Source organism: Chrysochloris asiatica, unplaced genomic scaffold (assembly GCF_000296735.1).
Source record: "Chrysochloris asiatica unplaced genomic scaffold, ChrAsi1.0 scaffold00102, whole genome shotgun sequence".
In the NCBI taxonomy this organism is placed as follows: Eukaryota; Metazoa; Chordata; class Mammalia; order Afrosoricida; family Chrysochloridae; genus Chrysochloris; species Chrysochloris asiatica.
The window spans coordinates 478,114-498,130 of record NW_006408620.1 but is presented as its reverse complement, the minus strand read 5'-3'; the positions used below and the strand labels follow the sequence as shown (position 1 = coordinate 498,130).

Genomic DNA, 20,017 nt, shown 5'->3' with positions numbered 1-20,017 from the left:
TACGTTTTAGAGCATTCTTACCGCTTCCATGTTCTTTCTTGTTTCTGTTCTCCAATTTCTCAGCCAAGAATGCCTTTACTATGCCTTTCAGCTTTCCTAGAACTTGTCTTCTGCTGGAGAGCTCCAGTTGCTGTTTATCCCCTCCTTGCTGATTTCTTTGTTTGTTTTAGAACATCGTAAATTTTTAATCCTTTCTTTACAGGTTGCCTAGACCACTTTTGATTAAGAAAACTGTAGAAAGTTAGTAATGGCCACAGGCGGACGCACACGTCAATTCTCCACAGAGTCCTGCTTTGCAGGGGGGCGTGGTTCTGAATGCACTGCTGGGGTCTCTGCTCACACTTGCTGGAATCATTCGCAGCAGGTTTTTAGTCTACAGGTCGTTTTCCCCCTTATTCCTTGGTAAACTCTTCAGCGTTCTTACAGAACGTTTTACGGTCCTTAGAGGGAGTATTCTTCAGCTAGGTCAGCCTGGAGTCGGCCTGGGGGTCGTTGCCCATTGCTATGAAGGACTGGATGACTTGGTCAGTTTTGGTTGCTGCCTTCCAGTTTTCAGCACTAATCACCGGCAGGCAAAGCTGACCCTTTTCATCCATGTTTGGGTGATCTATGTTTTAAATGTGATCTTCGGTGGTTTGAACGGGTACTCTGCTGGAAAGCCAATTTTGATTCTGAAGGCCCCCTTATCATATGGAGGGTTGTCAGGAATAATTAGCCCTTGGCCAAGTCAATGAATTAGCTTCATCAACCTGGATGTTACGGAAGTTTTTCATCCCACATTTGCGGATTTCCTCAAGCTCCTTCCTCAGCCTCCTGCTGGCCGCCATCTTAGAGCTGGTGTTGCTGCTATCCCCTGATTTCATAGGTTTTTTATGTGTCATCAACTGTAGGCATTTCATTACATTCCACCTTACATTTTGGACTGACTCATGGATATTTGTTTCTCCAACATCAACTTTGTCTTTACCATTTACATCCTTTCCAAATGTAAATGATTTTTTACATCCTTACACAAACCATGAAGATATTGGATCTTTGTGGTTTTAGATTTTCTCTGAGAATTTTATGTGGATTATATTTTTTCACCATCTGTCTTTCCCACTTCATTTTTAGTTGGTGGGCTGCTCCCTTCCTGATGGGTCACATCGGTTCTGATTCATGGAAATGTTCTCTTTCATTTTTGTGCTGTGTATATGTATGTGTAGTCCTTAGGGTTTGGGGTTCTCCATGTTAAGAGATTACAAGCTCCATAAAGTCTTAGGGGCATGATCAGCTATGTCGTTTTGGTGGTGTTTTTCAAAAATTGACTTTATTTTGAAAAAACCTTTAGGTTTATAGTAAAATTAAAAGAACAGTACAGTGTTGCTATATTTCTGTTCCCCTATTATTAACATCTTACATCTTGTGTGGAGTCCTGATGTGGCGCTGTAGAATAAAGCACTGGACTGAAAGCCACTCCTTGGAAACCATGCTATGCGTCAGAATCTACTCCATGGCATTTGACAACAACATGATATCTTGTGCATGTTTCAACTAAGAACCTTGCATTACTGCTAATTAAACTTTAGACTTAGATTTCACCAATTTTTATATTAATTTCCTCTTTTTGGTCAAAGATCCAACTCAGGTTATTACATTGCGTTTAGTTGGCATTTCTCCCAAATCTCCTCTGGTTTCCTCAGTGTTTGTATTATTATCTTTAAAATTTCAATTGCTTGTCAGCATTTAATGGCTGTTTAGGTGAAGACAAGTACATATTTACTTCTTGATGGCAGTGAATGTATGATTCACCTAATCAAAATGTGGACCGTGGTAATCAAGTGACAGGAAATTTCTGAAAGGTTTATTTTTATCCGGAGACTTGAACTTTGAAAAACTGGGAAGAGCATGGATAGTTGAATGTTTGAATATTTAAATATTTATTGGAATATGCATCCTTGAAACAGCAGGGGAGTGATGAGCTGAGGCTTAGAGGTGGATGGTATGTTAAGATGACCCTTAACCCATGCCCTTCATAGTGTAGAGGCAGGGAAGGAGTTAGGGTCCTTGGGCACTTGTTTAAGAAGATAATGTTTTTAAAAGAGGCTTTGACCTCTGACACTGTGAATTCTACAGTCCTTACAATACAGAAAAAAGCACAGTGGCTCCCGACGATATGCACTGGACTGTGAACCACAAGGTTCACAGATCAAGTACTCCAGCTGCTATGGGGGAGAAAGACGAGGCTGGCTGCTCCGGTCAAGAGTTAAAGCCTCGGAAACCCTGTACAGGGTTGCTATGAGCCAGAACCGACTCCACAGCACACAACAACAGCGACAATGTATTATGTCAGTGTTTTCTTCATATGATGTTATAAGCGTATTAGTCTAACGGTTTAACTCCTAAGCCTCCTAAGGGGGGAGATATAGGAAGTCGAGTGAAACCAGGACTAGAGAAAAAAAGAGACAGTAATTTCTGGTCGTCAGATAGGAAAACATGATTTGTTGCTGCTCCTCTCCTTCTGGACTAATGTAAGAATTCATACACTTAAAAGTTTTTCTTCCTGGCACAATTGGAAACCACTGCTTTTACTCAATTTTAGCTTTAATATGGGTGTAAGTAAAAACCGATTGCTATAAAATCATGATAACTCCACAGGGCAGAGTAGAATTGTTCATTAGGGCTCCCTAATGAACTAAAGACTGTCAGTCTTTATGGGAGCAGCTGGTCAGTGTGAACTGTCCATCTTGCCGTTAGCACTTAAGTGCTTGTCTTACAATGTCCATTGTTGCTGTCACTCTGTCATTCCATCCTGTTGAGAACCTTCCTCTTTTTCAGTGACCTTCACTCTACCAAACATGATGCCCTTTTCCACGGACTCATCATTCCTGATAACATGTTCAAAGTACAAGAGAGAAAAATCTCACTTTCTTTGCATCTAAGTAGCATCCTGGCTGTACTTCTTGCAACACAGATTTGCTTGTTCGTCTGGCAGACCATAATACTTTCAATATTCTTCGCCAACACCACGATTCAAATGCATTGGTTTTTCTGCTGTTCTTCCTTTGTCATTGCCTAATTTTTATGTGCATATGAGGTGATTTAAAATATCATGACTTTGGTCTGGTGCACATTAGTCCTCAAAGTGACTTATTTGCTCTTTGAAATTTGAACGAGGTCTTTTGCAGCAGTGTGTGATTTGATTTCTTGACTGCTTCTTCCATGAGTGTTGATTGTGGATCCAAGCAAAATGAAGTCTTCAGCTTCAGTCTTTTCCCCATTTATTATGATTTTGTTTACTGCTCCAGTTGTGAGGATTTTTTGTTTTCTTTACATTGAGGTGCAATCCATACCAAAGGCTGTGTGGTCTTTGATCTTTATCAGTAAATATTTTAAGTCTTCTTTGCTTTAAACAAGCAAGGTTGTGTCAACAGCATATGGCAAGTTGTTAATGAGTCTTCCTACAATCCTGATGCCACATTCTGTCGTTCTAGTTCTTCTTCATATAATCCGCCCTTCTTGGATTATTTACTCAGCATATAGATTGAACGAGTATGGTGAAAGGATACCACCCTGACACACACCTTTCATGATTGTAAACCCTTGTTCTGTTCTGACGACTGCCTCTTGCTCACAGTTCCTCATGAGCACAGTTAAGTATATTGGAATTTCCATTTTTTGCAGCATGAATTCAGTTTATTATGATCCACACAATCGAAAGCCTTTGATAGTCAATAAAGCACACGCAAACGTCTTTCTAATATACTCTGCGTTCATCCAGTGTCAGCAGTAAGAGCCTTCATGTTATATCGCTTTCTGAATCTGACTTGGATTTCTGGCAGCTTCCTGTCATAAATGTATTACTATAACCATTTTAAAATTATCTTTAGCAAAAATTTACTTGCATGTGATATTAATGATATTGTCTGCTGATTTCCACGTTCTGCTGGGTCACCTTCCTTTGGGATGGGCACAAATATGGATATTTTTTAATCAGTTGGCTAGGTAGCTGTCTTCCTAATGTCTTGGTATACTAGTGAGTACTTCCAGCGTTGCGAGATGTCAGTTCCTGGAACCTTGTTTCTCTCCATTGGCTTCAGTGCAGCTTGAATACCATCCTCAGTACCATCGATTCTCCATCATATGCTTCCTCTCAAAATGGTTGAACATTGACCCACTGTGCTCTTTGGTACAGTGACTCTGGGCATTGCTTCATCTTCTTTTGATGTTTCCTGCATTATTCAATATTTTTCCCATAGTATATGATAAGCACTGGACTATGAACCACAGTTTGAGCCCATCAGCTGCTCCGCAGGAGAAAGAATGAGGCTTTCTGCTCTTGTAAAGATTTCAAGCCTCAGAAACTCTTTATAGGTAGTTGATGAGGTAGAAATGACTCGAGAAAGCTTAACAACAACAGCATCCTTGTATAATGCAACTTGAGGCTCAGATTTTTTCTTCAGTTCTTTCAGCTGCTTATCTCAGCTGTAACCCATTTCTCTCATCCAGACTGGAAGGCTCTGCTACTAATAAGAGAACCAAGACTTGACATCTTGTATTTTTCCCATGTTACACATAGTAGAACCATGACGTTAAATATTTATGTAATGTAAGGATCCCTGCTGGTATTGTATGTTAGCTTGCTTATGGCAAGGTTAGCAGTTCAAACTCACCTGCTGCTCCGTGGGAGAAAAACGAGGCTGTGGATCTTATATGAGGACTCCTAAAATAGTTCATAGTCTCAGAAGCCCTGTCTATGTTTGCTGTGCATTGGAATCAACTCTCTGGCAGTGAGGTTGGTTTCATTGGGTGTTACGTAATATTGAAAGGACCAGTTTCTGATTCCAAATGTGCCCTGGTAGGACGGTCATTGAAGCTCTGTTGTTTTAAGAGTGATTCTGAAAACAAATGTGTGCTGAACTCTTTGAAGTAGAAGCAGAGATTTATACTACTTTAGGATTAATAGTGGCAGCTGCTTTTCTTTCCATGAAAGTTATGTAACAAGATTTTAGCTCTGTACTAACAAGAAGAAGAAAATAGCTGTCTATTTTTATGGGAATTGGTGAATAAAGTGATTATTTTTAGGTATTTTTTCTTTTCTCCTAATAAGAAACAAAAATTATGTACATAGGTGCATATATATAAGGGTGGGGGGAGTTGGTGTGGCACTGTGGGCTAAAAGCACTGGACCCCAAGGTCATTTTAATCCTCAAGGTCGGTGGTTCAAACTCACCAGCCACTCCTTGGAAACCCTATTCAGGGTCACTATGAGTCCGAACCAACCCTAGGGCTCTTGACATATAAATGTGAATACACATACATATTATCTATGTGAATATATGTAAAGACTGACAAGAGCCCCTCTTTGCTTCAGGCAAGAATGCTTTTATTTCTGTCAACTCTAAATGACAGCAATATAGAGAAAGAAATACACAGAAAATATAATGTTTACAGTTGACCATTGAACAACACGAATTTGAACTGCACGTTTTATTTCTATGTGGATTTTTTTTCAACAAATATATTGGAAAAATTTTTGGAGTTTTGTGATAGTTTGAAAAATGTCACAGACAAACTGTATAGCCTAGAAATATCAAAAAATTTAAGAAAAAGGCATGAATGCCACAAAAATATATAGACTTACTACTATAAAATATATGCAAGTCTATTACAAAAAATTAAAATTTATCAAAGCATGCACAAAAGCACACCATATACATGCCATTCATAGTTGAGAGAAATGTAACCAGATGTAAAGATGCAGTATTAAATCTTAACTGCATAAAATTAACGATAGTGTATATTCTTGCTAAGTCCTGTAGAGTCAGTTCTAACTCACAGCGACCCTGTATAGGGTTTCTGAGGAGTAGTTGGTGGATTTGAACTGCTGACTTTGTGGTTAGCAGTCTAATGCTTATCTACAATGTCACACTGTTATAATTTTGTAGCTACCTCCTGTTGCTATTGCAATGAATTCGAGTCTTGCAAGTAACCATTTAGAATTCTGTGTGATGTCAGTCACATCCATGTGAGCAATTTGTCTCTCCAATAAATTTCAAATTGCAGTAAAAACTGATCTCTCCGGTATTTTTCATCATGTCTACTACAGTACTGTCAATCGGTGACAGCACCCACTGTAAGAGCCATATGAAGGGCCCCTGGTGATGCTGGAAGGAGAAATGGCCTGACTTCATCAGATCAAAGCAAACTGCTTGATACGGATCCTGGCGTGAAGCTATACTGTAGCTCTTGTTGCCATTTCTTGTCAGTATCACTGTTGAAAAAACAAAGGAAATTCATGAAGCCTACACTGCAGCAATACCAGGAGGCATGAACACTTCGCACGTTTTACAAAATTAACTTTTTATCTCATTGAATGTGAAAATGCCGATTTCATGTGGTGCAGGCATTGCTACGAGAAAGGCATGGCTGTTGAGTAATAAGAGTCAAGAAATAGCTAAGTTATATGACAAAGTAAAAGGCAGGTGAAGGATCTAAAGCAGGAGAATTTAATGCCAACGTAGGATGCTTTGGTAATTTTAGAAAGAAATTGTATTTTAAACAAACAAACAAATCAAGGTAATAGGAAAAGTAGCTTCTGTTGACCGCGAAGCAGCAGGTGAGTAGGAACAGCATTAAGAAAACCATGGAGGAGAAAGGATATTTCTGCCTGAACAGGTTTTTAATGTAAATAAAAGTGCCCTATTCTGGGGGGTGGGGGTTGGAGGGGATGTCACAAAGGATACTTAATAGTTAGGAAGAGAAGCCAGCTCTGGGATTTAAGGCAGGGAAGGATCAGCTAATGCTAATGTTTGTGTGAGTGCAACTGGGTGGAAGGATTGATGCCGTATAGCAACAGTTTTAAAGAAATGACAAAGCAAAAAAGTCAAGACAGAAACTCCGATTTATTTCCATAAGGTGACACCAGGTGTGTCTGCCTGGCTTGCCTCCCCTGTTATCTTTCTCACCTCCTTGTCGCTCCCTCCTTGGAGCCAGCAAAACCAACCTCTCCTTACCGCCCCCCCCCCAGCTTATAAACAATGTAAGTATATGATACTAATAAATAAAGCATAGTTCTGTAAATATATTTCTTTTCCTTATGATTTTCTTAATATTTTGTGTTTTCTGATTGTCAGAATTCAGTGTATGAATATACATAATACCTGTATGTGTATGATCCAACTCATCAGTAGGCTATGAACACTAAAGTTTTTGGGGAGTCAAAAATTATACCTGAATTTTTTGCTGTGTAGGGATCAGCACCTCTAGCTCCTGTGTTCAAGGTTCAACTATACTTTTAAATACTAATAAATTCCTAAAGTAATTAAAAATGAAAGAGTTATGCCTTTAGGGATCATGATGAGACTGGAGCTGAACTGAGGAGATAGGTAGTGTATATGTGAGATGCAGAGATGAGAGTTAGCAAGGTGAGCTGTTGTTGAAAACTAAGTTCACGGACGAAGGAAAAGGACCCTTAAAGCTGGAGGTATGTGGGAGCATCCTGGAGTTGTATTGTGAGCTTTAAGACTCTACCTTGACAACAGTTCTTTAAATTCAAAGAAATAAATTAGGTGCCTTTGGGAATATAATTCAGGTTGGATTAGCAAGAGTAGTTTGATCAGTTATAACCAATTAGGGAAAACTCCAAACTAGGAAAACCCTTATGTTTCATGATATGCTTATCTATTTTTAATTTACAATTTGACATTCCTCAGTTCTAATAAAAGGTAGTATCTGTGCCTCGGAATGTGACTGAGAGCTTATCTCTCATGGACTGATACACCAGTGGTTAGAGGAAGCAGGTGGGTCAGGAACAAGTAGCGCTGGCTGATCTGTTGCAGAGATCCTGTAGTTACTGCACAAATACAGCACAGTGATTAAAATGCAGGCTTCTGACTCCGGCACATTTGGGGTTGAATATTGTTTTACACTTCTTATTTCTATAACTTGGGACAAGTTTGTTGCCCTCTTAACCTCAGTTTCTCTACCTGTAATACTGTGGGAATAAAATTATATAGAGCATAAATTACGTGGCCTGGAGAGTAGTAAATGCTGAACATGCAGTAGAAATCTCTTATTATAAATTACTAGTTAAAAAAAATCTTAATTTAATGTTCAGAAAGCATTAGATTCAAGTAAAATACACAGTGGTTTATATCCTGGTAGAAAATGAATGTAGACAAACCTTGGTTGGAATCTGAGGCCTTTTCCCATGGATATTAACATAATAAATATACATTCATGGGTTAATCTTAAAAAATAATTTTGATAGCAATGAAGTAATTTTGGAGGGAGGTAAAAGGAGTGTAGACATAGATTAATGCATGACAAGTGTTCATTCTTGTTCTTTGCCAATTTATCTGTCAGGCCAAGAGTTTTATTAGCAAGTCACATAAAGTTTCTCTTATAATAAACTCATTAGCATGTCTTCTGATATGTTTGATGCATATATTTCCAGCACTATATAAAAAAGTCATTCTGAGAACTAGATAGTAAGCAGAGAGAAATTTTGGTCAACACCAGGCCCTCTGGGAGATAACAGTACGTATGTTCAAAAGAGGAAAAACTGAAACCAAACTTACAGCCATTGAGTTTATTCTGACTTATAGTTACCCTGTATAGTTTCTGAAGGAGCTCTGGTAGTGTAGTTATGAATCAGGCCGTGAACCGCAAGGTTAGCAGTTCGAAACTACCAGCTGTTCCGCAGGAGAAAGTTGAGGCTTTCTGCTCCTGTAAAGATTTACAGCCTCAGAAACCCTATACAGGGTCGCAGTGAGTCGGAACTGACTCCACAGCACATAACCACTATCACCAATATAGTTTCCAAGGCTATAACCCTTACAGAAACAAAAGCCTCATGTTTCTTCCAAGGAGCAGCTGATGGTTTTGAACTGCTGGCTTTTTTGTTAGTAGTCCAGTACTTAACTTTCGGTTCTACCAGGGCTCCTTCAAAAGAGAAAAAGTAGCTTAAAATAATATAATTATTATTAGTTTGGACTCTGGTCATGAACTCTAGTGACTTTGTTGAATGCTTCTTCATGTTAGGCCTAGTAGTCCTAAATGAACTCTGGTGGAATAGTGAGCTACACTTGGGCTGCTAACTGCAAGGTCAGCAGTTCGAATCCACTAGTTCCTCAGGAGAAAAATGAGGCTTTCTGCTTCTGTAAAGATTTATAGCCTCAAAACCCTAAACAAGGTTACTCTGCATTGGAACTCACTTGATAACACATAGCTGCCACCACCAAAACAGTACCTCTCTTCCTTAGCCAAAATAAGGCCAGGGTCAGACTGTGGAACAGACCATCAGTTGCTCATATGCAAGTTCATGCAGAAGCTGAACAAAATTGAAACAAGTCCACAAGAGTCAAAATATGACTTTAAACATATCCCATCTGAATTTAGAGATTATCTTGAACCCATGTGATGCATTAGACACTAATGACAGAAGACCAGAAGAGTTTGGGATGACATCCAAGAACATCATAAAGGAGGAAAGCAGCAGGTCATTAAGAAGACGAGAACAGAGGAAAAGACCTACATGGATGCCAAGAGACACTGAAACTTGCTCTCCAGCATAGAGACACTTAAGGGAATGGAAGAAAGGAGGTAAAGAGCTGAACAGAAAATTTCAAAGAGCAGTTCAAGAAGACACAGTCAAGTATTATAATGAAATGTGCAAAAACCTGGAGTTAGAAAACCAAAAGGAAAGAACACGCTCAGCATTTCTCAAGCTGTAAGAAATAAAACAAATAAAAGCCTCAACTGGTAATACTGAAGGATTTGCTAGGCAAAATAGTAAATGATGCAGAAAGTATCCAAAGAAGACAGAAGGAATACACAGTCACTATACCAAAAAGAAATGGTTGACATTCAGTTATTTCAAGATGTTACATGTGATCAGTAGCTAATGGTAGTGAAAGAAGAAGTCTGAGATGCACTGAAGGCATTTGCAAAGAACAAAGCTCCAGGAATTGATGGAATATCAATTGAAATCTTTCAGCAAACTGATGTAGGACTGGAGGCACTCATCTATGGAAAGAAATTTGAAAGACAGCTATCTGGCCAACTGAATGAAAAAGATCCATATTTGCACCCATTCCTCTATCAGTATCTATGCAAGTACAATTTTGCTAAAGATAATTAAAAAACGGCTATAATAGTACATTGACAGTAAATGTCAGAAGTTCAGGCCAGATTCAGATGAGTATGTGGAGCAAGGAATAGCATTGCTGACACCAGCTGTATCTTGGTGAAAAGCAGAGGCTATCAGAAAGATGTTTACCTCTGCTTTATTGACTGCAAAGTCTTTTGACTATGTGGATCAAGACAAGCTATGGATAGCACTGCAAAAGTGAGTATTCCAGAACACTTAATTGTGCTCATGGGGAACCTGTACATAGAGCAAGAGGCAGTTGTTTGAACAGAAAAAGGGGACACTCACTGAATGGTTTAAAGTCAAGAAAGATGTGCACCAGGGTTTTATTCTTTCACCATAACTTATTCAGTCTGTATGCTGAGCACATAATCCTAGAAGCTGGATTATATGAAGAAGAACATGGCTTCAGGATTGGAGGAAGACTCATAAAAAACCTGTGATATGTAGATTATATAGCCTTGCTTGCTGAAAGTGAAGAGTACTTACAGTACTTACTGATGAAGATCAAAGAACACAGCCTTAATTGTGGGTTGCAACTCAACCTAAAGAAAACAGAAATCCTCACCACTAGACCAATAAACAACATCCATATAAATGGAAAAAAGATTAAAGTTGTCAATGACTTCATTTTTTTTTTTTTTTTATCAACCGTCAAGTAGCAGTCAAGAACTCAAATGACTTACTGCACTAGGCAAATCTGCTGCACAAGACCTCTTACAGTATTCAAGAGCAAAAATGTTAGTTTGAATACTAAGGTGTGCATGATGCAAGCCATGGTATTTTTACTTGTCTCATATGTATATGACTGTTGGACAGTGAATTAGGAAGTCTGTAGAAGAATTGATGCATTTGAGTTACGATGTTGGAGGAGAGTATTAAAAGTACCATGTACTGCCAGAAAAATAAATCTGTGTTGGGATAAGTAAAGCCAGAAGAATGCTCCTTAGAAGTCAGGATGGTAAGACTTCGTCTCTCATACTTTGAACATGTTATCAGGAGGGACCAGTGCCTGGAGAAGGACATCATGCTTGGGAAAATGGAGGGCCAGCAAAAAAGAGGAAGACCCCCAACAAGATGGATTAATACAGTGACAGCATCAGTGGATTTAGGTATAACATCAGTTGTGAGAATAGTGCAGTGTTTAATTCTGTTGTGCAGTGTTGCTATGAATCCGAACCGATTTGATGGCACTCATCAGCAACAACAAAAACTTGCAGCCTTGGATAATTCTGTATAGTACCACCATGAGTTGGAATTGAATGGATGGCAGCAGGTTTGGATGTTTTGTTTATATATACTGTATGTAAGGAGCTCTGGTAGTGTAGTGGTTATGAGTCAGTCTGCTCACCTTAAAGCCAGCAGTTCAAAACTAACAGCTGTTCTGCCTGAGAAAGATAAAGCCTTGGAAACCCTATGCAGGGTTGCTATGAGTTGGAACTGACTCCGCGACGCACCACCACCACCATACTGTATATACTGATGTCAGTTTGAGGACGAAGGTGCACCTGACCCAAGCCATGGTATTTTTAGTTGCCTCATACGGATGTGAAAGTTGGACAGTGAATAAGGAAAACTACTGAAGAATCAGTGCATTTGGATTATGGTGTTGGAGAAGACTATGGACTGCCAGAAAAACAAACAAATCTGTGTTGGAAGAAATGCAGGATGGCGAGACTTCTTGTCTCATACTTTGGACATGTTATCAGGAAGGACCAGTGCCAGGAGAAAGACATGCTTGGTAAAGTGGAAGGTCAGCAGAAAAGAGGAAAATCACCCAAACAAGATGCATTGACAGACAGCAACTGTGGCATAAGTCTGCACTTGGAAGGGTGGCTCAGGACTTGGCATGATTCGTTCTGTTATGCATAGGGTGGGTCCCTGTGAGTTGGAATTGACTCGATGGCATTCTAACAACAATATCTATACTGTTGTTGTTAAGTGCTGTTGAGTCAGTTCCAACTCATAGTGACCCTGTGTAGGGTTACCAAGAAGCGGCTGGTAAGCTTGAACCTCTGACCTTGTGGTTCAAACAGATTTTGCAGTCCATTGCCTTAGCACCAGTGCCATACCAGGACTCCCATATATTTGCAGATAGCAACCCTGATAGGGTTTCCGGGGAGCAGTTGGTGAGTTTGAACTGCCAGCCTTACAGTTCCAACGGCTCCTGAGATAATATTTTATCCTGTGGCACTACACGTGCATATTCATATTTTCACATACATACATATGCATTTAAAAAAATAGCATAATTTCATTTGATCAAATGTTTTTGGGTTTTTTTGTCATTGGTTTTAATTCTTGACTTCTTGATTGCTCTTTGTCCAGGCTTAGAAAAATTTTTTAATTATGTTTTCTAAAAACTTAAAATATTCTAGCATATTTTGATAGTGTTTAATTTGTCTAAACTTTATGAATTTGAGTCATTTTTATGATTTAAAAATCAATTTAGGGTACTGTAGTAAATGCCTTATCTTCAGTGACTTACAGTTTCTTTATTGTCTTGGTAGATTGGTAATAATCAAAGATGGTTGGGTCGCATTGAAATTATTTTTATTAAACTTGTAGGTAGCCAATGTAAAGTTAATTTACTATTTTCTGAAATAAAGTGTTTAATATGATCTTAATTTTAAATGTTATTTTAATGATTTAATGAAGTAAATTTAAATTAAAATGTTTTGATTAAATATTAATAAAATGGTTATTTTGTAAATTCAGAATGTACATTTTGAACTTTGGATGTTGTCTTATATCCTTGGATATAAGATCATTGATACGGCCTTTTCCCCACAAATCATATCATTAGAAAATGCATAAAAAGCAAAATTAGGAAAAGTTCATTGTATTATTGGTTTATTTCATTGTTTTACAAAGTGGGAAGTCCTGATTTGGAGCACAGTATAGGAAAATAGTATAGTGAGTTAGTATCTCGTCCATTGCTAAATGTCCAAAGCCTTGATTATTTTGGGGTCAGTTCTAACTTGCCTCATCTCTTTTAAACTGTGCAAAGGAAGAATTGGGTTATAAGTATAGTGAAGTAACAAAGATAATTTTTATTGGGTATATATGTTGTATACTGAGTGAAATTCCTTTGTTTTAAAACATTTTTTCTGTAATTATGGATAATGTTAGGACAAATTTAGGGAATCTTTTCACATTAATGTTCATATTGACTGAACTTGCCCTGTTTTGGCTGCCAGCTAGCTTTCTTTTAGAGCAGACACTTGAAACCAGTGATGGGAATACTAGCTTAGTGATTCAGTGGCCGACTAGCCAGACCATTAGTATTTGTACTTTTAAAAAGTGTGTATACTTTTGGTCATTCTGATTCTGACTTAGTTACTAGCTCTTGATTTAGTCTGTCTCTTGAATGTTGGTTTTCCACAAAATTTAATCCTGAATCTTGTTCTGCACTGTTCTGTATTATCAGCCATCTCTTAACGTGGTGACAAGTTTTGAGTTGTCTATTCAAGAATTCTTGAATGTGCTGTGTTTGGAATGCTTCTGATAAGAGTGTAGGAGAAATAAGCCAGCATTTACAAGCACATCTACTGCAGCATAAGTGATTCTAACAAATATCATAGGACTTGGAGAGGGGAAGTTGGTTGTATAAAATGCTTCCAAGATTAGCTGAATTTGAGTATCTGGGGGTTCAGTTGTTTCCTAGGTAGTATGGATGGAAACGTTTGCATGAAAGGAATCAAGACTTTTTAGGGAAAAGGAATAGTGTGAAAAAGCATGATATTCTTTGGGGAATTGATAATATTTGGTGTGATGGGAGAAAAGGAACTGTATATGGGCATATCAGGATATTTATTCAGTCTGTTTGCTGAGCAAATAATCTGAGACCCTGGATTACATGAAGACGGATGTGGTACTAGGAATAGAGGAAGACTCATATCTAGATGATAACAGCCTTGCTTGCACTTCCTGATGAAGATCAAAGATTACAGCCTTTAGTATGTGTTGCACCTAAACGTAAAGAAAATGAAAATTCTTACAGCTGGAGCAGTGAATAACAGACATCATGATAAATGAAGAAAAGATTGAAGTCAAAGACTTCATTTTGCTTGGATCCGTAATCAACACTCATAAAAGGAGCAGTCAAACGGTCTACTGCACAAGACCTCCTTAAATAAGGTGTCCAAGATAGCAGTTTGAGGACTAAGGTGTGCCTGACCCAAGTTGGATAAAGAATAAGGAAGACCTTAGAAGAATTGATGCATTTGCGTTACTGTTTTGTCAGAACAAACAAATCTGTGTTGGAAGAAGTGCAACCAGAATGCTCCTTATAAGCCAGGATGGTGAGACTTCTCTTTGGACATGTTATCCTGATGGATCATGCTTGATGAAGTGAAGGGTAAGTGAAAAAGAGGAAGATCCTCAATGAGCTGGATTGGCAGAGTGACAGGCAGCAGTAGACTAAACTATATAACAGTTGTGAGGATGGCTCTAGACCAGGCAGGGTTTTGTTCTTTGATGCGTAGAGTCACTTTGAGTTTGGAGCTGACAACAACATAGCAGGAACTAGAATCTACCAGAGTGACAGTAAGAGCTATACCCAAATGTTTGGATTTTTTTTTTTTTTTTAATTAGGACTATTTTTAAGGTGAAAGTTTTCACAGCAAACTTTTATTTAGCAATTTCTACACAAATTATTCAGGACATTGGTTATATTTTTTATAATGTGCCATCCATTCTACTTGGTTGTACCGTTTCCTGTAATATAGTTTCCTTCTCCCGTTACCATATCATCTTTACTCACGCAGGTGATGGTTTAAAGGCGCTTGTTACTCATGGGGGTAATTGTGAAGGTGATTCTGACTCATGGCAACCCTGAGTTGGATTTCCGAGGCTGTTCATCTTTATGGAAGCAAAAACCCTCATCTTTCCCCTGTGGAGTGGCTGGTAGTGTTGAACTGCTGACCTCGCAGTTATCAGCCTGACTCTTAACCCACTTCACTATCAGGTCTTCTTTCATTACTTATAGGTGATTTAAAAATATATATATTTTATGGAATTAATCTGTTACTGAGCTCAAAAATGACCTCAGGGGATAATTTTGGTGTAAGTAGTACCTCAGAATGATAGATTCAGGGAGTCCTATAGTCTCAACTGGTCTAGTAAATCTGGGATTATAAGCATTTGAGTTGTTTCATGTTTGTCTCTTGTTTTATCATTGTTCATGTCTTATGGCCATGATCAAAATGTGTTGGTAGCTGGACATCATCAAGTTCGTCTGGTCTTAGAGTTTGTGGTTCACATATTGATTTGCATCTCTCTAATGGCTAATGAAGCACTGGTCTAGCACTTCAGATTAATGCGCTGGACTGCAAGGTCCATATGAACCGCAAGGCTGGCAATTCAAGGTCACCAGCCGCTCATTAGAAACCCTATACAGGGTCATTGTGAGTCGAACCAACTTGACAGTACTTACCAGCCACAGCAACAACATGGCTAATGGGAATTTCTTCGTCTGTTTGTTGGCTGTCTGCATGTCATGTAGACTATTATTCCTGTAGACTACTTTCTTCTCTTTCTGAGTCTTTGTTTTCTTTCTTTCTCTTTTGTTCTCTCTAGACAACTAGAGACCACTAGTTGTATCTTAGGTGGCTGCTCACAAGCTCCTTTTTATTTTTTTAAACTTCGGATTGTGAACTGAATACAAGTTTACAGACAAGATCATCAGCTTTACATTGAACAAGTGATGTACTTGGTTTCATCTCAGTGATTCCAGCCCCCTCCCTGCAGCAAGTTATCCTCCTTCCTTCTTGTGGTTCCCCATTTACATCGTACAGTTCACAAAGCAAAAATATTTGATGTGCACATACAAAACAAAAATATGTATATTCATTTAAATGTCCAAAGGGCACATTCTACTAGTCAGTCTCTTGCCCGTAGGCACAAAGCCTTCCTTAGTCCATGGGCCTAGAGCCCACAGCTGTTCTGTCTCTCCACGCCACCAACTCTGCCACCAGTCACTGCTTTTCTAGGTAGGAATCTCACACGCCTCTCATCCTCATCCTCTTCCTTCTTGATGGTCCTTGGATCGACTGTTACTGAAACATAAACTACTCTTCCCTTTTAGTTACACATCTTCAACAATTACAGTTGTGACAATTAAATTAATCCTGTTAACAGTTACTCAGAATTGTACCATGAAACCCTATCACCATCAGCCCCCATCCCCTTTCACTAGATCTATATAGAAAAGAGGGTAACTATTAAGTGTGAACTCTACTTTCCCTCCCTCATTCTGAAACTAAACACACTTCTTAAAAGATTGTAAGCCAGCCACTTCATGCTTAAGTACTGTAGAGTCAGTTTTGACTCATAGCGACCCTATGTGGAGTTTCCAAGGAGCATCTAATGGATTGGAACTTTGTGACTCAGACTGACCTTGCGATCCAGTGCATTATCCTGCACTGCCACACCAAAAGTTCCATGCATTTATGTTGTTGTGGTTAAGTGCCATCGAGTCAGTTCTGACTCATAGCGACCCTGTATAGGGTTACCAAGGAGTGGCCAGTGAGCTTGAACCACCAACCTTGAGGTTCAAACTGACCTTGCAGTCCAGCACATTAACCCTCTGTGCCACACCAGGACTCCATGCCTTTATAGTTCCCCCATTTTTGATAGCCAGTGTCTAAATTTGCCCATCCTTATCAGCCCAGTACAATGAGGAAGCAAGCTTATTCCTTGATATGAACAATCTTTTTATTCCAGTTGGAATTTTGAGCAACTGCATCCGTAAGCAAAAGGCTATTTCATCAGATTGTAGCAAGTTACACTTGCTCACAGTGTCAAACATCTTTTATCTGGCCGAGTTCTGGTCAGCTAGCCATCCAAGCTAGGTCAAGTGGGTACTAACTGCAAGTGTGGGGATTGACGCACACCTCCTGTACTTCAGGCCAGCTGGCCACTGCCCCAGGAGTTAGGTCTGTACCCGTGTGCTCAAGAACGTTCCCATCTCCCTAAACTTCAGACCAGCCAGTCCTCCTCCTTCTCTCTCTCATCTCAAGGTCAACAGGTGTCAGTGGAATATGGCCCAACTCAGCCCATGTCTCCAGTGGTGCATTTCCTCCACTTCCACTCACAAATAGAACAGGGTTGTCACCAGCGAGCATACTAGACTGCTCGTGGGTTCTTTTTAAGTTTCAGTCTTAGAAGGGGGTTTTCCCTGATGCCTTGATGACTCCTAAGCAAACAGTTTGCTTGAAATTCAGTCAGCCCAGCAGTCCGCCATTTTCCTTGCAGGTCTTTCTTTGAATTAGAATCTGCTGTTCTTCCAGGAATTGTGGGTTGGCCTGCATGTCTTTTCAAGTGGGAGTGTCCCAACTCAAAAGGATTTGGGAGGGGCTCAGGATTCCTCCTGAGACCCTATACTCTTAAAAAGGTGTACCAAGAAGCCTGTTTCCCTGGGCAAATTGTCACTTCCCTTTTAGCAAATCCAATCCATTATAGGTCGAAGACGGGCTTATAAACTTTCCGTCATCATAATTCCCAACATTAATTTCTCTCACACACACATTTATTTTACAGTAGTAGGCAGGGGAAACCAATATCCATAAGACAGTCAAACACAAACGTTTTTCCCCCACTTTACCCATTCAACCTTGATAATGTCTTGACCCATGCAAGCTAGCATGTGTTTATTCTCTACTTTACCCTCCCCTCCTTCCCACCAGTTGTTGTGTGTTATTATATAGCGATCCTGTACAGGGTTTCCAAGGCTGTAAATCTTTACGGGACTAGAAAGCCTCCTCAAAGAATGTTTCTTTTAGTGTGGAAAATTTTTCTTAAATTTTTATTATAATAGTCCTTTTGTGATTGACTAATTTCACTCATCATAATGTCCTCCGGTTTCATCCATGTTATGAGATGTTTTACAGGTTTATCACTATTTTTCAAGGTTGCATGGTATTGTATGTATGTACCAGAGTTTGTTTTATCCATTGGTGGCACGCCATCTGTTTGCTATTGTGACTAGTAATGTGATGAACATTGGTGTACATGTATCTACTCATGTTCTGGCTCACATTTCTTGTGAGTGTATGTTATGTAGAGGTGTTGTGGCTCTGTAGTATAAGTGGTTCTATCTCACCAGCTGCCCTGAGTCTTTATGAGCATAACCGACTCAACAGCACTTAACAACAAGGTGTTTCTATTTTCAGCTTTCTGAAGAAGTGCCATGGTATTTTCCAGAGTGAATGAACATTCAACAGTTACACCAGCAATGTAGGAGGGTTGCAGTCTCTCCACACCCTCACCAGCATTTGTCATTTTTTGGTTTCTTGAACTTATGTGCTAATGGTAGTGTGAGATGATAACTCATTGTTGTTTTGATTTGCACCTCTGTATGGCTCTGTAGGATAAGCAGTTGACCACAAGGTTGGCTTGAACTGCAAGATCAGCAGTTGAAATTCACCAGCTACTCTTTGGAAACGCATGCAGAGTCCATATGAGTCAGAACTGACTTGATGGCACTTAGTGACCACAGTGGCTAATTATGGTGAACATGTCTGCATGTATTTGTTAAGTGGGCTGTTGGACTTTTTCTTGTAGAGCTTTTGTAGTTTTCTATAAATTTTAGACTTTAGTCCCTTGTCTGATATGTCATTGCAAAAATTGTTTTCCCGGTCTGTGGGCTCCTTTTTACTCTTTTGGTGAAATCTTTTTTTGAGTTTTAGGAATGTCCAGTCATCTATTTTATCTTCAACTGTGTGGTTTTTTGTTTTGTTTTGTTTTGCAATGATTGATAGTGTATATATACCACGTATTGAGTCCTGATATGGCGTTGTTGGTTAGTTAATGTGCTTGGCTGCAACGTTCGTGGATCAGTCTCACCAGCCACTCCTTAGAATCCTTATTACAGGGTCACTATGAGTCAGATGGCACTTAACAACAATGACAAATATGCCATGTATTAGAGCCCCTAAGTTTGTAACTATGTTTTCATTGATGATCTTTATAGTTCTAGGTTTTACATTTAGGTCTTTAACCATGTTGAATTTGTTTTTGTACATGGTGTGAGATATGGTCTTGTTTTATTCTTTTGCAAGTCAATTTCCAGTTCTGCCAGCACTATGTGTTGAAGAGACCGTCTCTTCCCTGTTGAATGTGTTTTGGCCCTTTGTGAAAGATCAGTTAACTGTGTGTGGATGGATTTCCTTCAGGGTTCTTAATTCTGTTCCATTTATCTATGTATCTTTTATTGTGCCAGTACCAGGCTGTTTGACCATTGTGGCAGTGTAGTAAAATTTGATAATCATGGCATGAGAGGCCTCCAACTTTGTTCTTCTTAAGCAGTGCTTTGCTTTTACAGGGTCTCTTTCCATATGTATTTCGTGATCATTTTTTCCACCTTTTTAAAGAATGTTGTTGGAATCTGGATTGGGATTGCATTAAATCTATAGATTGCTTTGGATAGTATTGACACTCTCACAATGTTAAGTCTTCCTGTCCGTGAACATGGTGTATTCTTCCATTTTGTAAATCTCTTTTGGTTCTTGTAATTGTGTTTTGTAGTTTTCTTTGTATAGATCTTTTGTTTTCTCTGTGTAACTTCATACTTTAGTATTTTATATCACCTGCAAATAAGAGTTTTACTTCTTTGCCGATCTGGATGCCTTTAATTTCCCTTTCTTGCCTTATAATTCTTGCTAAGACTTACATCACAGTATTGAATAGGAGTGCTGATAAAGGGCATCTCTGTCTACTTCCTGTTCACGAAGCGCATGATTCAGTTTCTCTCTGTTGAGAGTGATGGTGGCTATTGGTTTTGTATATATGCTCTGAATTATGTTGAGGGTTTTCCCTTCAGTTCCTACTTTGTTGAGGGTTTTTTTTTTTTTTTTTTTTTTTTAATTAGGACTATTTTTAAGG

General features: G+C 39.0%; 1 pseudogene; it reads right to left on the bottom strand.

Annotated features, from left to right (window-relative positions):
- Positions 1-368: 368 nt before the first annotated feature.
- On the bottom strand, positions 369-827 carry LOC102832646 (annotated as a pseudogene).
- Between the last annotated feature and the right edge of the window lie 19,190 nt (positions 828-20,017).